The sequence below is a fragment of the Triturus cristatus genome, chromosome 8, assembly GCF_964204655.1.
Source record: "Triturus cristatus chromosome 8, aTriCri1.1, whole genome shotgun sequence".
Classification (NCBI taxonomy): Eukaryota; Metazoa; Chordata; class Amphibia; order Caudata; family Salamandridae; genus Triturus; species Triturus cristatus.
Window position 1 is genome coordinate 839,610,254 of NC_140591.1, and position 8,211 is coordinate 839,618,464.

Genomic DNA, 8,211 nt, shown 5'->3' on the forward strand with positions numbered 1-8,211 from the left:
AGTATGACTCGCATGAATCCAATTCTTTACTCTGGCACATTTCACAGCCGTCGTCGTGGTCAAAATCATTGGACGTGGTTTTCCCCAACGTGGGACCAGACAATTTCTCCTTCTATGCACTTTGATCCTCACCCAGTCTCCTGGACTCAAATCATGAGCTGGCTTCTTTTCAAGGGTGGTTGCATCCGATCCAACCTGATGAAACACAGAATGAACGGAATCAGCCAACCCCTGGCAATAATCCAACACGAAGTCATCAGATATAGGCAGTAGTTTGTTGACAGGAATGAAAACATGTCTCATCGCTCTACCCATAACAATTTCATGAGGACTCAATCAAGTATTCCTATCAGGAATGGATCTAATAGTCATGAGCACTAGAGGCAAGACATCAGGCCATTTTAAACCTCTGGCCAAACACATTTTCCCCAATCTGTTTTTAATGGTCCATTCATCTGTTCCACTACTCCAGAAGCCTCTGGACGGTAGGCAGAGTTTAGTTTCTGTTGTACATTCAATGCTTCACAAATCAACTTTATGATTTCATTCTGAAAATGTTTTCCTCTATCTGACTCAATCGTAACTGGGAAACCAAACCTAGGAATGAACTCTCTCAATAGGAGTTTCACTACTGTAACCCCATCACTCCTTCTGGTTGGGTATGCCTCCACCCTGCGTGAAAACAGACAAACAACTACTAGAACATACGTTAGCCGATTACATGGGGGTATCTCAATGAAATCAATCTGCATTCTGGTGAAAGGACCTCCCTCCCGTCCTATTGTTCCCGAACTCACCACTGTTTTTCTTCCTGGATTGTATTGCTGACATATTAGACATCTTTGACAAAGGCTCTCAGCTACAAGCCGAAACTTGGCATTATACCATGTCTGTTTGAAAAGTCTGATCATGTCAATGTCAATGTCAAATGTTTTGTAGAGCGCGCATATCACCAAACGGTCTCAGGGCGCTTTGCAACCAAAGATAAAAGGAATATACAGTGACTAAAATGCCCAGACCTAAATTTAGTAGGCAAAGAGCATCCCTTCCTACATGTGCCTGTCCATGGTGCATCCGTGCCATGGTAGAGATCATGCTATCAGGCATAACTGGTCTTCCATCCGGATAAACCCAAACTCTGTCTGCCTTTCGTGGTGCACATCCGGATTTTATCCACTGTTTCTTTTCCTCTTCTCCTGCCTCTTCCTGTAACTGCCTCACCTCTTACCAAGTACTCACAATGTTATTAAAAAGTAAGGGACATGAGTTCATTTTCTTTTCCCGATTCCGATTAACTGAATTCTGGTTACGTGCACAATATTGCGCTATGTCATTTGCGAATTCATTACCCGCCGATACGTAGTCAGCACCCTTTGAGTGGGCTGTGCACTTTACTACCGCCAATTGCTTAGGCAGCTGTATCGCCTCAAGCAACTTTCCAACCACTTCAGCATTCCTTATAGAGGTTCCACTCGACGTCAAGAACCCTCTTTGGGACCAAATCTGCCCAAAATCATGCACAACTCCAAATCCATACTGACTACCAGTAATCACAGTGACTCTCAGATTCTTTCCAAATTTACATGCTCTTGTTAATGCAAACAATTCAGCAACCTGAGCTGATCTCACTCCTTTCAGACAAGACGCTTCCAATACAGCCGCTACAGTACATACTACGTACGCTGCACTCAAAATTCCTTCTTCGGTTCTCAGACATGACCCATCCACAAACATCACATAGTCACTTTCTTTCAAAGGCACACCTTTTATGTCCGGACGCGGCTTGGTGCAAAAGTCAAGCACTTCCAGACAATCATGATCCACGTCGTCCTTCACTTCCACATTTACAGCATCAGGCAGCAATGTTGAGGGGTTTACATTGAGACACCTCACAAGGCTCACATTCGTAACACCCAAAATTACTTTCTCATATTTAGATAGACGACTATGCGTCATGAACTGAGTGCGGCTCCTTGTTAAAAGGATCGCAACGTCATGGGGTACAAACACTCTCACAGGGTATCCCATCACAATTCCTTCACTCTGTTCCAAACTCTTACAGGTAGCAGCCACTGCTTTCAAACAACCAAGCAACGCTACAGCTACAGGATCTAGTACAGCTGAGAAATATGCAACTGGTCGTCTTCATTTTCATTGCTTCTGTACTAACACAGAAAGTGCACACCCATCTCTCTCACTGCAATAGAGCTCAAACTCCTTTTCATAATCAGGCATTCCAAGAGCCGGGGCTTCACACAAGCTGTCTCTCAATTGTTTAAAAGCCTTTAATTCTTCTTTGTTCAATTCAAGGGGGTCTTTCACATCACTCTTCGTCAAGCGTACCAGAGGCTTTGCAATCAGCGAAAAGTTACTAATCCACTGACGACAGTATCCAACCATTCCAAGAAACATTCTCACCTCTCTTTGAGTCATTGGTGCTCTCATTCTCTTTATTATTCTGATCCTGTCTGCAGTCACCTTTCTCAGACCTTTCTCAATTTTATGACCTAAAGATTGAACTTCCATTTTGCAAAATTGTAATTTCGATGGGGATACTTTAAGTCCTCCATCCGCCAAATGATTCAGTAATGCAACTGTATCTACCACACAGGCTTCTCATGTTCTTGATGCCACCGGTAGATCATCGATGTACTGCACTAGTACTGAGGTTTTGGGGATTTTTAAATCTTCCAGGGATTTCTTTAGAATCTGATTAAATATCAATGGACTTTCTGTATACCCCTGTGGGATTCGGCACCATGCCAAGGTATGTTCGCAGAAACCGGAACGCAAAAATATGCTGGCTGTCAGGGTGCAATGGGATAGAAAAGAAAGCGTGACACAGGTCAATGACCGTGTACCATTCTGCATCATGGGGAATCTGATAAAGGATCACTGAAGGGTTTGGTACAATGGGACAACACGGCACAGCAATTTTATTCACTTTTCTCAAGTCTTGCACTATCCTGAGATTTCCGTTAGGCTTTTTCAAACCCATGATTGGTGAATTACATGGACTACTCATTATCTCTCTCAAAATTCCCTGTTCAATTATTTTGTCTATTATAAGAGTCACTCCTGCAATTATTTCTGGTGTCAATTTATATTGGGGATTATTCGGGTAACTTATTCCTTCCTTTACAGTTATCTTCACAGGGTCTACTTTTTTCATCAATCCCATATCTTCCCCTGTGAAATCCCATACCTCTGGTTTCACTGTTTTCTTTAATTCCTGAGGCAATTCTTCTGGGTCAAATACAACAAATGCCTCAGTAACTTCGGGTTCCAGATTGGCCATGGTCATTTTATACAGTACATCCTCATCAGGAGTTTCAAAAGCTATGCCAAACGGAGTACAGAAAATCGTGCAGTTCATCTTACACAACAAATCCCTCCCTAACAAATTTACAGGGCTGGTATCACACATGACAAATCAGTGCATGTCAGTTAATTTCCCCATTTTAACTTTAACAGGCTCGGTAAGGTATTTTTTTTATCTGTCTATTGGAGACTCCAACTACTTGGATTGTGTCATCCGAGAGAGGAAGATTTTTTACGTCAGCTGATCTAACAGTTGAATGAGTAGCACCAGTATCTACTAGGAAAATAATATTTTCATAATTTACCTTTCCATCCACAAAAGGGCCCGTCTGGTCTACCTCTAGAGTTGCGCCAAGTACGCACTCTTCTTCATCTCCTTGGCACCGTCAATAACTCTCTTCTGATTCACTCTCATCGCGTTGCAGCCAATACTGCAAAACAGCACTAGCGCGTGGTAGCTTTGTTACCTGTTCCTCGGTGTAGAATCCTGTCTCATTACTGTATCTCTGAGGGTTTACGCTCTGTCGAAAAGCTGGCTATGGCACCTGACACTGTTGGGCAACAACCTGCTGCTGTCACGGTGGTTGACAACTCACCTCATTCTGCACCTGTGGATTCAATGATGCATTATCGCCATTAGCACTCGGGGCAATTTACACTCGGATTTCCAATGCCCTAATTTTCCACAATTGTGACATGGCCACTTCTTTTTTGCTTCGTCTAAACTAATCTGTCCCTTTCCTTTTCCAATTTTAGGTTTTGGTCTCACATGTCCCATGCCATTTGCTTGTTCAATCAGCTAGGCGTCTTGCCTTTCCGCTACTTTAACCTGAGCCCACATGGCCTTCTCCTTCAGCTTGCGTTGCTTTGCTTTAATTTTGTCGCTAAAATATTTCGCATGTCTCAGTACTTCATCTATCTTTTTATTTTGCCAATCTACTGTATGCTGTTTAATCGTTTTGCTTACTTCAGGTCTCAACCCATAAACAAATCGATATACAAAATTACCTAAATCCTTTTCACTCAATTTCTCATCACCACTGTATTGCTTAAAGGCTAACAGCAATCTTTCATAATAAGCATGGACAGATTCTTTGACTTCCTGGTGAGTTCTATCAATTTTTACCCAATCAGTTTCTTTTGGAGGCACTTTATTTTTCAAAAAGGTAATTACCTGTTCATACTTTCTCATTACTTCTGGATCAGGGGCACCTGTTTTAGGATCCCTAGGATACTCTTGAGTGGGCCAACCTACTGTAATTTTACATTCCGCCCATAGATCTGTCGGCACAATTATATTGAACAGACCATTCAAATCTATCCACTGCACTTTTGATAATTTAACAAACCTTTCCACTTGTCGATACCACTCCACAGGCTTCTCCCTGAGCCTGGGGAAATCATTTGTAAATGAGAACATGTCCTGTCTAGTCCAGGGAACATGCACATAACCCCCTCCTGGTATCTACCTCATGGGACATTCTGTTACCACCGTCTTCTTTTCTCTTGCCGGGAACGCTGAAAAGGTCTTATCTGTTACATCATCTCTCTTTCGAAACCACCTGCTTTTCCATCTATCCACATCACCCCATTTCTTTAGCAAGGCAATCAGTTCTTTAATTTGAGTTAACCTTCCTGCAGTATTCAAGTTTTCGATATCCTTTTCAGAGAAATCTACTCTATATGACTTCTGTAGCGATCTTATTTTCTCAAAGTCACTGCCCATTTCGCTTGCTGTCTCTTCCAGTTTCTCATGCAAACTCCTCGCTCTCCAAGTTATACTTTTACAAAGAAACATTAGCTCTTCATCCTGATATGCTTTTAATTTTTCAGTTGGAATAGTCCCTACTATTAATTCCTCCAACGTTATTTTTAATTTTGCCACATCTAAAGTTTGAGGTTCTGTATCTTTTCGCTGTTAACTCCTTAACCAATCGCTTAATTCATCAGAAGTGGGACCTACAGGAATTGTTCCATTCCTTATTCACTCCATACTTCTTTCTGGGGTCTCTGATGCCGATTCTGTTGTCATCAGAGTTTTACTTGCTGGACTTTGATTCATTGTCAGATTTTTAGGAGTACTTAATCCTGAGGTTCCTACTAATTTTCCCCATGGATTTTCTCCTGAATCTCTTTTTTCCGTCTCGATTTGTTTATTACTGTTGTAAGGAACTGTTAAACAATGCTCACTATCTTTCTGTTTATCAAAGACAGGCATCACTGGTCCTATAGTTACAGGTACAGTTATGGCTTCCATATTTTTGGTTAATTCCCTAATTTTCTCAGTTAATTCCAGGGTAGTTCTAGCTAGTTCAGCTGAGTTCTCATTTACCATCCTGACAGGTTGTGCTATTTCAGAGTCTCTAAATGGATTATTTTTCCCTAAATCAGGTGGCGTTTGCTCAAAAGTTTTATTTTGCGGTGTTTTTTTTACTGGCACACTCGGCGTCAGCAACGTGGAGTTTGGTTGATGCGGGGGAGGATTTTTATAAAACATGTCCTCTAGCACATCATCCTCCGACTCATTCACACCATACTTATAACCTTCTACCCCTGTATTGTTTCTCTTCTCTGTACACTTCCTGCCACTAGTCTCCAGCGTTTCTAAATGGAAACATCCCATCAGTCATGTTTGCACTCCGCCATCTCCTCATTCGGTCATCATGACTTTCCTGTCCATACGGTCTACCAAACATGTAATTAGTACCTTCTGCCACTACGCTGCCATTCTCTTTCATACATCTCTTCTTCCCATTCCGTTAAAGCTTCAAACTGTGTAGGTCTAGGTCTCGGTTCTAACCTCATCATCCTTTCTCTCAAGTTCCTTAACACAGCTAAACTGAACGAACCACTTTCTGGAAATGCTAAAACTCCATCTTCTTTTGTATACTTTGCCCAATTATCTAGCCAAATACATGTATGGTACCCATATTTCGCTACCATAAAGGATGTGGGCGATTTCGGTGGAGGAAGTAGCTGTCCTTCCCTAGTCACAATTGGCTTATCCTTTTTAAATAGGTTCTTGATTTTCCCAAACCATGACTTTTTCTCTTTCTCTGGTGGATCGTAATACATCATTTTTATTTATTCCTTAATTCGGAATCGCTATATTTCCTGACTCGCTTCTCTACGACTATTCTGGTTGCTGTCCAATCCCAGCGCAACTCACACTAACGCACCAATACGGAGCGTCTACGTCACTCTGTAATTCTCCAGTCGCAGCGCGACTCACACCAACGCACCAATCCTGAGCTTCTACGTCACACTGGCAATTCCACACTCCTAGCGCGACGTACACCAGCGCACCAATCCGTGAAAACTTCGTCTCTCTATGACTGGCCAATCCCAGCGCGGTCTTTCTGACGTCAGTTCGTCTCGCTACTCCTGCTTCTGCTGACCCCTCCTTTACACAATTTATCGGCAAATTTTCTTACATTTTCTTTAATCAAAATCTGTTAGTAACGACATAAAAACACCACCATTGCCTGTTTCACTAAACCAAAGAGATAGTTTTATTCCTTTACACAAGAATTCTGTATTTCCAGTAGGCAGCGCTTACCTCTACCCTACCACAGAATTATTCAGTTTCGCCGATAAAGTAGCACTTCCCTCTACCTTACCCTTCTAACAAGCAAAAAGGCTAACCGTTTCTCTGGGGATAAAACACATGTGGAGACTACACTGCTCCTGAGAATTAAGGCCAGAGTTTCACGAGAGATCCTGTTGCTATTGCACTCACGCACATTCACACAGAAATGTCCCTAACGATAACACACGACGATGTTACCAACTCGAACCCAGACAATGCGTTGTGCGACTTCACTTGCCACACATTTCCCCGTGTAGCTACAAGGCAACCAGACAATACACCGTGCTATTGCACTTGCCACATGTTTTCCACGTGTACCTACAGGGCATCCAACTTCCTACATCCCGGAATTCTTCAAAAACAACATAGAACACAACACGACTCAACATAGAATGTTAGTGCATAAATCAATAATCAATCAATAATCAATAATCAAAAATCAATAATCAATCATCAACAAACCAATGCAATAAAACCATCAATCTGCTACCAGAAAACTGCTCCAGCGGGAAAGGGCAAATTTACATATCCTCTCTGCGTCACAGACTCGTCATCACACTTACTCATTCACGCACACATTCATTGGTGGGGTCCATAACACCAACACTCCATACGTCTCACTCGAATCTGCACACAGGAGGAACGAAGCGCTGGACATGTGGGGGAACCTTATTACCTATAGGAGGAAAATTCCTTTACATTATATACATTATATACATCTGCACCTATAGAATCCTAACTTTAACATCAAGACACTCCACCACTTGGTCGATGGACCAATTAATTGGACTGGTTGATGGTGATTTAGAACCAGCTAAAACACATTTAAAGCTTCGGAACCTTTAATCAATACCTTATTAAAAGAATCACAAACTCATTTTTTCTGTTAATAAATGTTTAGTTTATCTAATTAATTTGCTTCATTGGCATAGTCGGCATTTAATCAAATCGGAGTTTTCAATGAATATTTTTGGCACAAATTTGCATAACAATTATATTTACCTAAATTTTGATACCGGTGACCAATTCCCGAAACCTGTCAGCCCTGCATAAATTAAATCCCTTCTGGTGAAATTGTCCAATCAATTGCAGGCTAAGACCCAAATAAGTCCGGGAAAAGTTATTTGGCTCGGCACGACACAATCCCAAAGGTATCCAAAGGACCAGGCAATCGTGCAAGCAAAATCGACCCTCCTCACCAGCAGTCACCAACGGAAATTCGGAACGCACTTCTACCCACCCTCTTCTAAAGTTCCCTTATATAGTAAATTCTAGGATAATGTGCAACATTTTCCACGAGT